This window comes from Strix uralensis, chromosome 10 (assembly GCF_047716275.1).
Source record: "Strix uralensis isolate ZFMK-TIS-50842 chromosome 10, bStrUra1, whole genome shotgun sequence".
NCBI classification, from domain to species: Eukaryota; Metazoa; Chordata; class Aves; order Strigiformes; family Strigidae; genus Strix; species Strix uralensis.
The window spans coordinates 12616925-12634348 of record NC_133981.1 but is presented as its reverse complement, the minus strand read 5'-3'; positions in this window follow the sequence as shown (position 1 = coordinate 12634348).

Below are 17424 nucleotides of genomic sequence, written 5' to 3'. Positions count from 1 at the left end.
TTTAAATAGTTTGTAATAGCTATCAGGTGGTTACGGATTTTATTATAAATAGCTTACGGATTTGCTGAGTTCTCTAACCTGCAAAACAATTGATGATTTAATAAAAACATTAATGTGAAGTGCAACTGCAAGTTATTAACCTGAATATGAAAACGTATTTAAACCTTCTAAGAAGGCCCAATTAAAGATAGAGGAGACATAACAGCATGTCACTGTATTTTCAGTATAGACGATTCAAAGAATAAAGAATTAAAAGATAACATTAAAATGAATAATATATTAGCAACCTCTTGCATATGCCAGATTCCAAGCTCACACTGGTAGGCAGCCAAATTAAATCTACTGAATTGCATCAATTTACACCTTCACAAGAGGTTTGGCCCCAGACAGATGCAAATAACTTCACACGCCTGGTCTCAAGGCACTAGGAGTGCTGGGGTAGATGAATGTGTGGGAAGTTAGAAGGTCAGGCAGAGCCTCAGGTGGGAGCTGAAATGAATCTTCCAGGTGGGAAGAGCCACAGGGGGGTGAGAGCTGGGGGGGTGACAGCTGGGACAGGGGGGACAGGCTGTGTGAGCGGCTACAGACCTGAATATAAGTAATGAGGTAAAAGGACCAGTTCATCTTTCCTTTTACAACAGCACCTAAGTAGGGAAAGGAATAAATTTTTACTAAAAATATAGTCATAAGGGCTTCATTTAAGGTAGCATAGTGTCCCCCAGCTGCACAGGGCGGTGTGCGGTCGCGAGCGATGGAGCTGCAGCACGGAGAGACACATGGACACACCAGCTCAGGCAACGTGAAACAAACTGGTCTCCTCTCCTCCCTACAGCTGGGCTCACCCAGCACAACGCTTCTTTGGGAGGCAGACGTGGCCTCGCATCACCTTTGTGTCCACGGACAGGGTGAATCCAGTTACTGAGGAGCAGCTGGCTGGGAGCACGGGTGTAGCAGGAGAAGCAAGACCCGAGCCTGGTGTCATTCAGCACCACTTCATGGAAGCCAGTGGAGCTAATCTCTGTCACCCATTGAATATTCAGCCCCCTAAACGCGCCCGTATAGCTGCTCCATCTGCACCATGCACACTCACCGCTGCCAGTCACACCTTACACTTTACAAATGCATCAAACACATACGCAAACTGCCAGCAAAAATGACGTAAGCTGTCCTTTTTCTACTTAGAATTGCACTTACTCATTTTTTCTAGCCAAAAGATACATTTTTATACACACAGTGGTGGGAGCACACGCTGACGTGGGTGTTACACATGCCCACCCACACGAACTAATGAGAAACCATTCAGATGGAAAGGACAAGATTGTATCTTATAGCTAACTGGATAAATGGCATGGTGCACTGAAACCTGGAATAATAAACCTGGAAGCAAGGTACAAAGAAGGATGAATATCGAGTAAATTAAAGGGTTTGTGGGAGGCTGATCGGAAAAAAAAGCACTCTACCATCAAAGCACACTACCATCAAAAAATCCCCAAAGCCTCTAGCTAGAAGTCCAGCTTCAGTAGGGGAAGATGAAATCAGAGCAGAAAACAAGATTGGTGGTTGTAAAGAGTGGAGAAATCTGTTATAAATCAGATAAAGATGCTAAGGTCCCCAAGAGGACACACTCTGGTACCATTCACCTACCGCAATTGCTCTGGAAGAGGTCAATGCAGAGCACTCCAAGGCCCACTAAACAATATAAACTGGATTAAAACATGAAGCGCCATCAGCGCAGGCGAGTCTGGATTTCATTTGCACGCCCAGGCTTCAGAGGAGGGAAGACACAGGTCACTGCAGGAGACAAAATGCAAGGTTGCCGGAGTGAGCGGCACCCATCCCCAGGAGGAGCACTGCCGCGCTCCTGCTGATGGAGCACAGGGAACCGTGGGAAATGTGCACCCCAGCAGGCGGTTTTAGAACCAGCTGTGTTATGTTGGTGCTGGAGAACTGCAGCTGGGACCTGGGTCTGCCCCGTGGAGCCTCACAGTCTTCCCACAGCACTGTTTCTTACCAGTTGCATGTAAACCCCCCAAAAAGTGTATTTTCCTTCAGCTGCGTTTCATGGACAATGCAGCAGCAAGCAGTGGACCCACCAAGTAGTTCACCACACTGTAACCTCCAGCACTGGTCAACAAAACGCAGTTTCAGTCTTTAGCCCTCTCACCTACAATAGCATGTGTAAAAGATGCATGAAAATTAAAAATAATCCCTAAATTTGAAAGCAGATGTGCAATTTCAAGTTCGTTCAGGGAGCAAGAGTTCAGCACACACATCTGTGGTAACATCATCTAATTTTGGTCCATCTGCATTTCTAATGTCAAGAGAAAAATTATCTTTTTCAACAGATTTGAGTACTTTTTTCCCCAGCATATTACCCTGACCACAAGCTCCTGTCCTCATGCATTCACCTTAAACTAGTCTTTTGACTCCACAGAGGAGCAACTCCAGCCAAGTCTGCTAAAACATGAGCCTCTTCATTTATCTCACTGTATTATAAATAATTTCCATAGAAACTGGAAATATTCCCTAAACCAACAGAGGCTTCCTTATTTCCAGCAATTATCTTAAGGTCTGATTTGCATTTTAAATGTCACCTGTATAAATTAAAAGTGTTTACTGCTAACACTGTCATTATTCTGCGTCATCTGGCAATAGCCAGCTACAGACTTTTTTGTTTCCTCCAGAAAGCTCTACTACAAGTACATTCCCCGAAATGCTCGCTGGGGCTGTCTCCTCCAGACACCAGCACCTGGCCCCTCTGCAGGCAGTTAAGCTATAAAACATATCATTTTTCCCTGGTCCCTTGCTAATTCTGGCAATACAACTATTTCAGGCTATCACTTGGGATACATTTTTAAGCTGTTGCTGCAGATTACACAGCTGATCTTCACTCCTGAAAGGACGCACAGGTAACAACAGTCTCCGGTATTTTCAGGCACTGGTTTGATTTGTCCTACAGTAATTTTTTAGGTTATAAATAAATTCTTTTCATATGCTAAACTTCCCTAACAAACAGGAAGCGTTCTTCCCATTTGAAAAGTTTGAAAACCTCTTAACTAAAATAAGTTAGGTAACCAACTGGCTGCACCCCTAAGGGACAGCTGTCAAACTGGTTGGCTCCCAGTTCAGACTGGAAGTTCTCTAGCAATTCACAGAGCACCTAGGTTAAGTAAATCCTGAATTATGCTCCATTTCCTTGACAGCAAGACTTCTGCACCCTGATTCATACCCACCAGCTTTGGCTCATGAACAACTTCTCATTTCAAACATTAAAGCCAGTGAAAGGCAAATCGTTCACTGAAATCCCACCGTGCTCAGACCAATATTCTGTAAACTTTAAGTGGGGGAAAAACGCATCCCAACCATGTCAACCTGTATCACACAGATAATAACAAGCAGCAGTGCTGATTTGCAGTTATACAACTTTTCATCCTCTGACCTGAAAAGGCCTTATAAAAATGAGAATGGGTTTGGTCTAATGCAGCCCGATGGCAGAGAAGGAGCCAAGACTTTTCATTTAAACTTGTGCAATGCCCTCACAGCCCTGACCATAAACCAGAGCATGATTCACCTGTAGCCTCAGCCCCTGACTGCTGAGACCATCTCCCCAGCATTGTACTAACAGCAAAGTCCCTGGAAGATAAGAGAAGCTTGAAGTGTTGGTCCTGACCACCTGCAAAGAGCTTCTGATGATTAGTTGGTAATCACATTCCTCCTGATTCTTATGATACTATTGTAACTACTTGCAACACTTCAATTACTATTCTGATTTTTTCCACCCTTCGGACAAATTCTGACAGTTATACCTATCTGCACCCAGGACGGAAAACTGAGAGGAGCTACTAAAACCACAATTCCTTCCTGGAAATTAAAAACTGGGAGGAGAAAGTCACTTTCCTTAAATATTCACAAACCAAACCATTCCATTTAGGAAAAAGAAAAAAAAAAAAAAAAAAAAGCAGAAACACTGAAGATCTTTGAGACCTTCCCATGAGGCCTGAGACCCACCTCAGCATCCACAACTGTGTACATGTGCATCGGAGACAAAACGTTCCCACTCTCGTTTCTAAAAAACAACAGCCACACTTTTACATTTTTCTTCTCAGATGCAGTATAAGTGGGTATCAGAGCCCCACAAGGTTACTAGCTGATGTCCTTCAGCATAATTGTTCAAGAAAATTATTATTCTAAGGAAGTTTATGAAATGATTATTTTGTCCAACTTTCCAGTTCAGCTTAGAGATCAATCTAGGTGAACTAATTTCATCTCCCTAATGATTAAATGCTTCATATTAATATAACCCTGAGAAAGTAAGTTCAAGAAGCCTGTTTTTTTCATTCCCTGGAATAATTAGATCTTGAGAATAATTTTGTACCTCCTTGGCTTTCTCCAAATTCGTTATTTCTTAAAAAACCTTTCCTGCACTTTCTGTTGCTGTCTGTCCTAATAGGCAAATCATTTTAAGCAAAAACATGTATGGGTTTACAGATCAAATAAACTAGAAAAGCAATGAAGAGCCAGGCTTAGAGAGCCGAAGTGATTTACACCAGTACCACTCAGCAGGGCCAGGACACAGTCAAAAATACTCCCCTTTCTTTAAAAGCAAGTTGAAAATATCAAAGTTAAGGCTGTTTTCTATACCATGGTAATCATCAAGAGAAACAGATTTGCTGAGCAGAAGACAACTTTCAGTAGTTATGACCTTACAGCACAGCCCTGGTTGAATCTCCGGGGCAGAGCATGGCAGCTTGCAGAAGATGACTTCCAACCTCCTGCGTTCCCAGTCCCAGCTTGGGACCAAGCAGTGAGAAAAGTCGTTCAGCCCACTGATGTTTTCCAAAGTTAGGGAAATTAAATACACGTGAGATTAATAAAATTAATGAAGATCCTGTAATAAGCCTGAGGCTCTGTGCAGAGCAGACACCTCTCCCCCTACAAACCCTCTGCGCACCAATGCCACGGACACGGCCCCGGGAGCCCAACACCTGCAAAACACACAGGGACTGCTTTTGTCACTATCAGAAGAGTTTGCGCAAAGCCCTAACTTAAAAACATATCCTGTATCAGGCTTTTATTCCCCTTTTCCTAAAGCTTATACTGTAATTTTGCACCACAAAGTCTCTGAGTTTTCCTTCATGGAGGATGTTTTTAACTGGTGGTGACTGGGCACTCTGCGAGGGCTGGAGGACAGCATTTAAGGTCTGATTGGACTTAATACTTTAATGCCTGTAATAAGAAAACATCGCTTAAAGAGGAATGCTCCACTTGTCACGAAGGAGTCCCTGCAGACAGACCAACACCTTGTCAGCAACACTTGAAAATATTCCTCCCAGGCTTGGACCTCCAGCACTGCCCAGCCCCCGGTGCCCAGCACAACCCTGGGAACTGAAGCACAACCTTTGCATTAAATACAGCCCAAAGCACAGCTGGAAACCAAACGTTCTCATCTTAACCCTGCAGCAGCCTGCCAGCACTGAGCGTTGGCTATGCCCGGTATGGCAGAGAGCAAAGGAAGGGCAAGGACAGCAAGGAAACTTGGCAGAGTGATGCTGCTGGTCTCTGCTATGCCTAAAAAGCATCCCATTTTAGTTTTCTTTTTAAGCTATTAAAACTGATACGGAAGTTGTTAATTACGTCTTTGTTTCCTTTGAGGGCTCCCAGCTCAATTAATTTGTATAAAGCACTGAGGTTCCAGTTCAATCTTAACAACAAGGTCTCCCTTCACATACCACTGATTCCAGCCAGCACTTAATTTTAATGATAGTTAAATGAGGAAATGACAGTTATGCATTGCACACGCTCTGCTTAGGAAGCAGAGTGTGAAATTTCCACTGTGATTTACAGCACTGTAGATCTTATCTTTCAGACGTGAACCTATGGTATAAGGTAATTGCACTGATTTCTATCAGGAAATATTGCCGAGGCCGTGGTGGGAGCCGCTTTGTTTTACTGCCATTCACATGGAGACGTCCCACATTGCCAGTCCAGCTTTGTGCTGACCCATAATCCCAGGATTTTAATAGCTTCACTTGCAGGAAACACGACTGATAGTTCAGGAGTTTCTCTTTCAGTAGCCTGAGGTTAAACCCGTGCATAGAGATAGTGGAATAGCAGAGCAGAAATCCCATCCTTCACGAATTGCCACGTTTCTTCATGGTCTTTAATGAAACAGAATATATTGGTCATTGTGGTCTCAATCCTGTTTTGGGTTTTTACACGTGACCAGGACAAAAACAGAAGAATGAAACAAAAAATAATATCAGATATTACTAATTTTTTTTTTTAATTTAAAAAATTTTGAAGTCAGTATTATGCAAAGTTCACCACTCCTTTAAGCAAAAGGAAGATATCCTTTTGATATCTTCTGCATTACATATGTCAGACCATTTGTGTCCTCTCACAGCACCAGCTCTGCTGAGGTCTGCACAGGTGCTGCAGCCCTCCTGCCACGGCAGCAAGAAATCAAGCTCACACCTTTGAGCAGGATGCAGGGCTGCATCGTGTCCTATACACAGAGCACACCCACAACGCCAATGCCTTTCATCTTTATTTTTAAAGCAAGAGTTATTATTTGCTTTGAAATAGCACCTCAGAGCTCAGCTCCCTTCCCCTCCAGGGATCAGGATGCACAGGGGGATGTGATGCTCTGGCTGTAGCAGGGAAAACTGCTCCCTAGGAGTACCTTTACGGGCTTATATGGCATCACATTCCCCAAACAGCTGCCTTTGCACAGCAACGTATAGGTTTATAATGGCTACAGGCACCATTTAAAGCAAGAAGCAGCGTATCTAACTTCTCTAAGAAACGTCAGCCTTGTCCGAGTTGCAGCCTGTGCCCTGCTCGGAGCTGAGGTGGCTCCAGTTGGGGCTGTAGGGCACTGCCCTCTGGGGACACACCGGGACACAGGTGGAGGGTGACAGCAGGGTGGTTCCCGGCACTGTCCTGGGACACCCAGCAGCAGCTCTGTCGCAGGGGCAGCCTCTGCAGGGAAACTCACTGGAGCTCCTTTTCACACTTCTTTTCTTGCTTTCCTTTTTCTCCTTCTTCTCTTGAACAATTTGAATTTTTCAATGCTTTCATAAATCTGAGTTCAGAAGCTCTTTACAGACCCCACTCAGGGCTCGCAGTGAAGCTAATTAGGATTGCATTCATTGAGTTCAACTGTACGATTCTTACAAACCAGGATTTGCACAAACGTCAAGAATCCGGGTTAGAGTAGCCTTACCGATTGCTGCCTTATGGATAAACATCATTTTATATAAATATACTCCCCCCATCACTCATACTGAGTTCCAAGACCAGGATTACCTCTTCCTGCTCAGGCCACAACAGGAGCTCACCCCAAACTGTAGCCAAACCAGAGGTGAATACTGCTCTGTTTCAGCATAATGTGCCTTAATATGTTTTTGTTTAATTTACTTTCCATTTTTACTGTTATTACAAGACAATGCAACTTTCATAACCACGCATTCATTATCATTTGAGTTATCCCTCCAGGAAATTATGCTGGAGAATCTGAGAACTAAAGATAAATTACACATTGTAATTATAGTGGCAAGCTCGCTGCTACAATAGCCTGGAAGTTGCAACAGGGAAGCTATAAAACAGACACAGGTTAGTGCTGCTCACAGCCAAAGAAAATAAGATCAGACCCCAAAGACTCACTATGAGGAAAACAAATAATGTGACTGTGGTTCAACAGGAGTCAGAGCATTGCAGTGCAAAGTATTACAGTTTGTCTCTCTGTTAAAAAAGGATTTCACATAAACAGATTGAAAATTAAATTGCTGTTGAGTATTTACTCCAAAGGCCGTTCTTATAGATGTCTGTATATAATGTCACTCAGTGCAACTGAAACAAATTCCGAGTGATCAGGTTTTATGTTCTTTTTTTGATGTTTGAGTGAAATATCACAGGTCACACTGACATTTTCTTAACATTCCCTCAGTTGTGGCATGCCCACTAGTACCGAGACTAGCAGACCTCCTCCGAAACCAGCATTTGCCCATTGGCACCAGGAGCATAAAAGCAACAGAAGTGCTTTTGTGTGTAAAGAGGCATAAGCTTATTCCTAAGGACTCTTTGCTTACCTCCCAAGAAAATAAACGACTCCTGCTTTTAAGCTCTAGTTGACATTTAGAATTCAAATGATAAAAGGCCCAAGAATCAAAAGGAAGTGTGTAATAACTGGTGCGATTCAGGAAGGAAAAGTGGCTGCAGAGTTGGGAATTAAACCTCCTTCCAGGGACCAAGAGCTGCCAAAGTGGCCAGAGCAGCAAGAGGCCACCCAATCTCCCGCAGGGACCTGGGTTTCCACAGAGGCTCTCGATTCTTTCTTCTGCTCAATGACAGTAGCTGGAAGTATAAAATAACAATTTATTTTTGACCAAGACAAGTATCAGTAAGACGACCTCATGGCACAGACCTCAGAGAAGTCCTTAATCTAATAGTAAGGTCTAGAATAGCATTTAAAAACCATAACCTCTAAATTAAAAAGGCAAGTACACACAACCTCCAGTATTGATTAAAACCCCACTGCTTTATCACCAGGTAATTGCTTCATGATTGGTTTTTCAGCAGCACAAGCCTCAAACTTCCTGAATAGGAAATTTTAATTTCAGGGTACTGCTAATTTATTGTGCCTGTTATTGCTACATTACAAAAGCTAACGCACTGTCTCTACAAGCATGACATTTTTCTTCTGGGTTTCAGCTCAATTCACTCCCCCATTTCCAAGTGACACAACCCACATTTTCCTGTCCCTGGTGAGTATTTACACTGCTTTACACTCTCGCCGCTTCCCAACACACCTGAGAAATTTCCTACATATAAAAGGTTACAGGGAGCACCACACTCCTGCCCTTCTGACCAAAGTCCCTCCAGACCCATGTTCCTGCTTTGGGGTCCGACTGCAGATACATGACAGACCAAGAGACTCGGGAGCGTTTCCACATGCCCTAAGGTTTCACACACCCATTACACAAGATTCACAAGCTGAAGGTGATATTCGGCAGTCAACACCGCTGCAGCGGCATCCTCAAGAGTAGAAACAGCAAAGAAAAATTCCTTGGGTGTCACCAGATCAGAAATTCTTTACATTTAAAGACACGCGTGCAGTGAAGGCACCAACACTTCATCGTCTCAAGCAGTGACAACGGGCAGCAACTACTCAGTGGGGAATAAGTGGTACTGGAGAAGATGAACAGGTGTAAGGACCTTTCCCTCAGCACAACTGCTGGGCAAACTACAGTTTTCAGAAGTCTTAAACGTGCATTTGTTATTTAAATGTCTTTTTATCCCTTTCTTAATGAATCTGGGTTCCTTGACAAAAACTGTTGGTTCTGTGATGATAACAATCTGAGAGCTGTAGCATTTCAGCATTACTATCGCAATTTTTATACCACAGAGCAGCTTACTCAGCAATAACATATTTTGTTTTGAGGTTCTGTGATAACTGGTGACACAATTACAATAATTTATACAATGTTGAGGGGTTTAATTTTTATTTTACAGTCATTTACCTTCATTTTAAAACCAAGAAGGCTATCGCTGAAGATAATTGCTCAGAAAAAAATGTCAAGCTGCCTAATGACTTGAATATTATTTTTTTATTTCCCACAGTGTTTTCCCTTTACACAGCCAAGCCCAGGACCCAGTGAAGTCAGTAACAATAACACCCACTGACGGCAAAGGGGGTGTAGTTTGTAAGACTATGCACAATTGTCATCAAGGTTATTTTCCTCAGACCACCCTATGACCAACTGTAGCACTAATGGAAAATAAACCTTTTCTTGTTACTGCTCAGAAAAGTGATCTCCCTCTTGAAAGAGCAGTGATAATTATGCAGTACCCCCTCTCCTCACAAAGCATCCTGACCTGAGCTCCAAGGTTTGACCAATCTGTCTATGCCTGGTTTTGGCCCCTCGCCATTGGCAGAAGCCACAGGGCGAGGAGGGATCCTGCGTCTGCACACAATGATTAACATCATTGTTCCACTATGGATGGCCATTAGAATGGGTTTTAACTTCTCCTGGGGCTGGAACACTACTTACAACTCCTAGTTTTCTCTTTTATTGTTTGCATTTATCTATTTATTTTTTTCACGTTGCATTCACTTATATCTTTTTAATTATCTTTTAAATAGAGATTAGAGTCTCCTCCTTTCCTCAAAACCAATTCAGTGTGAGCTGTTGCACCAGAAATCAGCCAAACCAGGGGCTTAACCTAAGGCATATCCTGCAGCACTGACCTGCCCTGTCACCTGTGTCCCTCTCTGTCCCCAGGGAAAACCAGCTCCTGGCTTCAGCCGTTAGTCACTGGGCCGGCTCAGCAGCAGCAGGTGCCCTCCCCGCACGCCAGGCTCCTCATCTCCAAAATCCCTCCTAGGACCATAAATGTTTTGACACGAGAGGGTGAAATACATAAAAAGAGATCCTCTGCAGTCTTTCAGTATTAAAACCTCAAAACTGCTCCTGCAATGGATTTGCTGAACTTTTACCGCAGCAAATCCCAGTGAAATCCCTGGCCCCAGGCAGGAGGAAGAAAAGGCTAAAGGCAACACGCTGGAAAACAAAGCAGAGACTTGTTTTATCGCATCCTTCCTGTAACACAGGAGGCAGTACCACTCCACCCAGCACTCACCTGTTGGGACCAAAATAATTGTGCACCAGGAAATATGGGGGCAGGGAGGGAATGGATGCATTCAGACTGTAGAAATTCGTCAAAACTGTGTCTTTTTTGCCCAGTGCCTTTGGGATGGAGGCAGGTGGCGTCCTCACTGGAGACTCCAGCCACCCCAAGCCCCAGGGATGGGACCAGCTCTTCAACTACAGAGACGATTTTTTTCTATGAAAACTGGTGTATCAGAGTGGATTTTTTTTAATAGTGATACAAAATGCCTGGAACAAATTGGTTTTGCTGCTCCCGTATTTATTATGCAGTAAGAGTTGGCCCTAATTAGATAATATTAGATTTCTTGGCTCACAAAGAGCAATTCAGAAATAAGACTCTCATTATTGATGGGACAAACCATACAAAGAAACCAAGCAGGGTTTAATAATGCAGAAAAATATTAAAGGGAAAAAGGTTTTAATTCTTAATAAGTAGATCCATGGGTTTCATTAACCAGTGTTCAAGATTTTTTCTTAGGGTCGCTTTTATTACCTAATTAATTAAAGCCTGACCAGTAAGATAGATGAATCTAATGGAATCGCATCTTGTATTAATAGCAATACTAATTAATCACCAAACTGAAACATTCCTCACTCGCTGAAGAGAAATCTTTCCAGTGCTAAGCTAGAGACAACACTGAAAGAGCAAAAGGATGGGCTGAGCATGTTTTTCTTCCCCAAAACATGGTTTGGGGGAAGCTGGGAGCTGAAAGCAAAGCTGTGGTACATGTGACATGGGCTGTGACACATGTGTGATGTCACACCCCCGCCATCGCACACAGGGCTAGCATCACCCACAGTGCATGAACACAGCCAGCCCAGCTGACGAAAGCCAAACTTCAGAGTTTTACTGTTTTAGAGGCTCCAGGGCTTTTGTGATCAGGAAAGACACACAAACCCGCCAGCAGATAAATGGGCAGGTGACAGGGCGCGATGGCTCCTGCGGAGCACCGTCACCTCTCGCCCCGGTCGCCCTTACACCCCGACGGATCAGCCCTACAAAAGCCATTCGCTTGTTCTCCTAATGAACAGGCAACCAAAATATAAATATACATTCTGTACAGGATCGTCAGGATCACATCACAGCACAGGTCACCCGTGAAATTACTGCTGTATATTTTTAGGGCTAGTGCATGCTAACAGACAAGGTCTATTTGTTTTTCTTCACCATCATACCAATTACTAAATTGCTTCCCCGGTTCAAAACATTCTGGTGCTCATTTGTGTTGTGTCAGTAGCAAAACAAATTCAGGTGCAGTAATCCTCCAAACCTAATAATTGTGTGTCAACAGAAGTGAAAGGCTACATTTTTCACATTACGAATAATACATTTTTAAAAGTGTGTTCATTACTGAAGTTTTTAATGTATCATCTTAAACACCTTTCCACAGTCCCATCCTTGCTCTGCCCCCGTGTGTCATGTCTCAGTGCAAATGCATTCCCAGGATGAAGGCAGCCATGTGTAAACCAAGACTGTACTGAACACAGGGGACACTATAACTTTTTTTTAAATTACTGTGCTCTCCATTCATACATGAACTGCCTGAACTTCAATGAATCTCAAAATTTATATCAGACCTCCTTTCTCTCTCCTTATGGTGCATTTTCAGCCAGCCAGATGCTGAGATTTCAGGATGTTTTAAGAAGAGCCAGCTCAGGAGCTGAGGAGTCATTAACCTTAACAAAGCATCCCCTATTAGGAGCTGTTTTACCGCAGCTGCAGACCCTCAACACCCATCCCCCCGATGTTTGCAATTAAAGTGGATTTTGAAGGATTCAGATGGCTGCGGTCCTGCTGCAGTGCCTGGGGCTGCCCCGATGCCCGAAGAGAACACCGGGGTTGGATCCGAGCCCTCCTGTACAGCCAGCACCGCTCACTGCAGCCTCCGTGGCCGCCACGAAGATCCCAGGCTCGAGGCACCCCTGGCCCAACCCCCTGCTCAAGCAGGGCCACCCAGAGCTGGGTGCCCAGGACCATGCCCAGACACTTCCAAGCATCCCCACAAATGGAGCTTCCACAGCCTGCCTGAGCCAGTGCTCAAAGAGGAAGAGGAAAGTGCAAAGGCACCCACACAAAGAACTGACCTAACTCATGCCACTGATTTCCACCAGGAAGCACACCCCCACGGAACGTCCTAGCTGGAGAAACCAGACTTTAAATCTTTGTTTTACAACATCCTCTCAGGCACATGAAACAAGGAAAAGGGACATGCGCTCACCTGCGTTTCCTAATGAGCAGGAATTGTTCACATCGACAGGTTGCGCACAAACAGAGCGCTTCCAGCCCCGAGTCTGCTGGCGCGTGAGCCAAGTGCCCCGTGTCCTACTCCCACCAACAGCTACGGATGATCACAGATACCTTGAACAGGTACTCTTCAAGGTTTCTTCTAGTTGAAGACTGGGATGCTGGTATTGTTTGAGTTTCGCATGGGTTTTGGCTCCTGCCGAGAGCTGAGGCGAGGTTTTGGGAAGGCTGTCCCTTCCAGCTGCCCCCCCCCAAGATGGTGAAGCTGGAAGCCAAGCTGTAATAGAAGCAGCAGAAAGAACCTTCCACCTACTCCAAGGCACAACTGCATCCTGCCATAATTTCACCCATTTAAAATGAAAAGCATCAATTCCAGTATCCTTAAGGATCTTTTCTCTAGGTTTTTTCCGCAGGTTGGTGCCCACCAGCTCTGGCTGGTGGCTGCAGCAGCAGCAAGCAGTGGCCAGCACATTGCTCCCACGCAGCCTGAGAAATGTCCAGAGCTTCCCTGGCTGAGCTGCGGGGGACAGGACAGGGACATGCCACACGCCCGCTCCACAGGTGGCAACACCAAAACCTCCCGTTTCCAGCACACCCCAGTCTGCGTCTCCATCGCTCGCTATCTCGGAGAGCGGCTGCCCAACCTCGGCGACCCAGCAAGCATAAATCTGTTATCAAAGTGTCATGGGTATTATTGCAGCTTTGCATAATACCGTGCAACCTGCTCTGCCCTGGTGGGCAGCAAAGGACTTCAGCCCATCAGTCCCTAATCACTCTGCAGTTGGGTGCAAAATGCACTAGCTGGGGCTTATACAGTGGGAAAAAGGAGAAAAAATTTTTAAAAAAAAAGACTAGAAAAAAAAACAACCCCAACTTTGTTGGATCTGATTCTTCTTTCTCTGAATTATGGATTAATTATTCTTACTACACTCCACAAAGTACCACACTGCTTAATGACAGCACATTAAAATGGCAAAAAGCCTGTTCATGTGCATAAAATGCAGATCCAGGCTCTGCTGTGGTGTATCAGTGCTGCACTCAGCTGTGGGTATCGAAGCAAAAGAAAAGGAGGAGTAATCATTTGCAAAAAAAAAAAAAAGAAAAATCTGTAGCTACCGCATAATTTGTTTTTTCATTAAGCAGCATCAGAGAGCAAGGGGATATTTGTTCTATTAAAAATGCTTATTTAAAAACTCCTTTTAATTTTTCCTCCTGAAGGCTGCTTTAAAAATCAATCTCCTCTGTTAAAGAGGAGGAAAAAGCAATATTTTTTCAAAACAACAGTTTTGTATTTCATCTGAAGTTAATGAAAAACAGCTCCTTGACAAAACCATATAATACCAGATTGCTAGCACTACCATTACATGATGAAGATAATTGATTCATGGTACTTTTCAAGAGCTATTAATGTTAAGAATTACTTATTCCACCAAATGAACATTATAAAAATTTAATAGTATGCAGATTTCCATTATTGCAAAAGCCTCTGGGCCTCACAGGGCAAGTAATTTCAATTATTCAAAAATATTAATAAACTCAAATCTTTTTTTCGGTCTTTGTTTTGTTTTTTTTTTTTTTTTTCCATTTTTCTAATCCGTTTTTTCACGGTTTTAGAGCACCTGCCTTGAGGGTGCAAATGCCGCTGCATTTTGTGATCTGCCTCTAAAAATGTGCAACAATGTCCTGCAAGAAGAGGTTTGCCAAGGGAGCCATCACTACCATCTCTGCTCTCCCCAAGGGCAAGGGAGGTCGCTGGGGCGCTCCCAGCCACACTAATTGCTCCTCATGGAGACTGGAACATGGTTCCAAGCCACAGAGCACTCAGGAAGCTTCTTTACACATATTTTTCATTTGGAACGGTGGGTGAAATCATTTGCATTTAAGTATCCACTTGATGAATACTTACACTGAGGTTGCAGCACGGGCAGAGACTTCAGACTGATTAAAGTTGCAAGACCAGGCTCTGGTGAGGGAGAGAGATGGACTAGGAGCAGGAAAGGTCTAAACCTCCTCCAGCTCCTTCCCGACCCGATAAATCCACACCTGACCAAAAGCACAGATCGTGGCCACTCCCAGCTCTCCCAGTTCACCCAGTCACCACGACAGCTCCTACCCTGGGTCCGTCACTCAGCACCGTCAGTCGTGTTCCTGCCCACAACTTGCGCAGCTCGCAGGAGGTCAGTGCATCTTCATCAGTTATGGGCTGGGACATACAGGTACCTTTTTCACCCTTATTAGCACTTCCTAAATAAAAAATGACTTTATAGAACCTCACAGAGTTACTATTTTAAGAATCAAACCTGCCGTCTCCTCCTGGAAAATAGGAGCAACCACCTCTCATCACTGGAATGCCAAGTTGTGCTAATGAGGCTAGAGCAGCTCTCCCAAGCTGGCATCTTCTATAGCCATGCAAAATTTAAGGGAACAGAAATTGCATTATTTTTTGGGGAAAAAAAAAGATGCTTTTCAATATAATCATTCCAATTAAATGGCCTTCTCATCAGTATAAGTTAAATGGGGAACAAATAATACAAAAGTAGTGTGAAGCAGCTTTCAGCAAACACTTGCTGATCTCTTTTAGGTGAATAAGCAATACGAGAGATGATTAGCGAAACAAAATTTCTCCCTAAAAGAAGTTTCAAGCAAGGACAAAGGTAAATGCCTGTAGGAACTAGAAGAAATGATTTTTCCACACCGGCGGGGAGAAGCACAACGTGGGAACGGTGCGGCCGGGACGGGCTGCTGGCAGCACAACGTATCGCTGCCTTCAGCACTCACCTTTCCTTGACACTTTGCAGCCCCCTGCAAAGGAGAAGTAATGCTCCACAAAGTTATAAAACTACATTTTCCAACACTCCTCCTTCAAGATATTACCGTTGTCTTGCTGCTATACGAATGCTTCAAACAGTGGCACAAGAGTGGTCTCTGGTGGAAGCAGATCAGATCGACAACACTGTTGCCAAAATGCACAGAAACCCGAGCTGAGACCTTTGTCCACAGCTACGAACTGTCACTTCTTTTTAGCCATAATACTAGGTTAGCCTGATGCATTATACCCTAAAAAAATGAGCTCTCACACACACTTTTGGTCTCTAGATCTTTTATCAACATACAATCTTACTGTACTCAAATCTGCCACAAAACTGAGAATGGGAAGAGTGGCTCTTCTGCGGTATTTTCTTAAACGTGGACTTAAGAGAAACTACAATAAAAACACTCTGTCCCACTTCAGAGCTGTAACACATTGACCGACCAACCGTCTGACAGCAGGTAAGGAAGCAAGACAAGGTAAGGAAAGACAGCAAATAGCTGCTCAGGGCAGTGACACCACGAGTAAATGTGCAACCACAGTGAAAACATCTGAGCTCAGGTTCTTTCCCCAAAATCAGGATTTCAGCCCACTTACTCAAAATTGACACTTAAAAGTCTGAACCCAGCAAAAGTAGCATGAGATGGGTAAAAACGTCATCATCTAAAAACTCAGAGGAACTTTAAAAACACTGCAAAAATCCAATCACTAATGTTCAACAGATGTTTCCCTTAAACTTGGAGTTTGATCAACAGAAAATGTCCCGTCAGCTTCAACGGCCTTTGAATCAGGACTATGAAACAGAAGAGATAATGTCAAAGAGAAAACGACTCCAGGAGAAGGAAAAAAAAAAAAGAAGAAAAGAAATCAAAATGATGGTAAGATAGCTTGTTTCCACATTCCTGTTTTTAAACACAGCATGAGCTATTCCCCAGCACAGTTATCCACAGACTGGAAAGAGCCCAGCAAGGTTCTAGGTGCAAAATTCCCACCTGCACTTGGTTCTTCACAGCCCGACTTGGAGAAGGTGGTATTAGGAAACACCAGCAGGTAGGTCAGTACTCAGACTGAGCTACCTGCTCATGTGGCCAACAGCTCGATGCCACCACACTTCATTTCTTCATTGCACATCACATCACTGCTTTCAGCGCAGGCTGCCCCTCGAATCATCACACAGGGAAAATGAAAGGACAGGGAGGAGAAAGCAGCTTTTTGTTTTGGAGGTGGGGTAGTTATTTTATTTACCAGCAGTAAGCAGCCATCCCTCGTTCTAATTAGATGAAAATCCAGCACACATAAGAAGGCATCTCATGTCTAGTAACCAAGGCAGATGAAGCTGGCAAGAAAGCCCTCACCAGAGAATAATCCCTTCTCCAAACCATTAACTTATCTTGTGTGCTATCACAAGGATATGGTTGAGATGTCTCATTCCCCCAGGGAAAATAAAAGCTATTTCTTGCACACCTCGATTATGCGTTCCTGAGCTAACCACGCCTAAGGCAAATAAGGAGCCAAGTTACCTTTGGAGACAAAAAACTGTTACGTTCTTTGCTGAGCTCTTGAGATGGGCCAAGTCATGGAGAACTTGAACGACAGCCACAAATCTGCTTAAACAAACTTCAGATACATTTTTCCTTTACCCCTACTCCCAGGTCACCCTCAACTGCTAAAGTTTTCCCATCTGGTGAATGGCAAAGATC